General features: G+C 50.5%; 1 pseudogene; it reads right to left on the bottom strand.

The window, feature by feature from the left end:
• Positions 1-485, bottom strand: LOC145530194 (small ribosomal subunit protein uS12 pseudogene; annotated as a pseudogene).
• Positions 486-976: the final 491 nt, after the last annotated feature.

Here is a 976-nt window from a genome sequence, read left to right as displayed (position 1 = left end):
TTTTTTGGTATATAAAAATTTATTACTATCATGCTTTCATCATCAAAATTTATGATCTTGGTCTTTCCTTCTTGCCTTTGTATAAGGCCAAAAGAGAGACACTGGCTACTTTGACAACCTTAAAGCGGACTCCAGTGATATTCCTGGTCAAGCAAATGGCATGACCTTTGCAACCAAATCCAGCAACCAGAATGTCATCATTTTCCTCAACAGAATTCAAGCAACCATCACTGGGTACAAAAGCTGTGATTGTTTGCCATTCTTGATGAGCTGAACCCTGACACATTTCCTGATGGCAGAATTTGCTTGTCTTCAACCCCTACTTATTCAAGCACAATTCTCTTGGCATGAGAAGTGCCTCCAAAAGGGCTGGCCTTCAGGTCTGTGCCCAAATGGGCTTCCTTGTACTATTTATCATGCCGCTTCTGGGCTCGTCAGTGGCTACAGAAATTCCTGGCAGTATGAAGACCGTGACACTTGCCCATTCTGCCAGTGTCACGGGCCTGAACAAAAGACCTTCATGTTTAATTTTAACACAAGCTCGGAGGGTATTAGAAGCCCCATCTTACAGCACTTTAGGCCCTTGATCAATGTCATAGGACTCCTAACTGGCAGATGCAGCCTCTGAGCCCAGGCAGGTGGGACCACATAGTTTTCCCCGCTCCTTCCGTGTCCCTACAGGACCTGGAGGTCTCCCTGCCCAAAGACCTGCTCAGCAGCTTCAGCCTGACTCCCCAGGTGGGTCCGTGAGATCCCTCCAGATGCCCACAGCCCCTTTGCTCCTACTGCCCCTGACTCAGGTCCTTCCTTCCGCAGGGCAGCCCCCGAGAGCCCCACGGTTGGCAAGAGGACACCCTTGCCCCGTTCTGGCAGCTTTTCCCTGCAGCCAGCTCCCAGGGGTGGGGTCAGGCCAGGTTGTGAGGAGAATCAGGAGAGAAGCAGGAAGGGAGTGAGCTTGTGGTCAGCACCTTCCTCT

This window comes from Giraffa tippelskirchi, chromosome 12, assembly GCF_054371585.1.
Source record: "Giraffa tippelskirchi isolate mGirTip1 chromosome 12, T2T-mGirTip1v1.2.pri, whole genome shotgun sequence".
In the NCBI taxonomy this organism is placed as follows: Eukaryota; Metazoa; Chordata; class Mammalia; order Artiodactyla; family Giraffidae; genus Giraffa; species Giraffa tippelskirchi.
The sequence above is the reverse complement of the archived record's forward strand: the minus strand, read 5'-3'. Positions and strand labels throughout refer to the sequence as shown.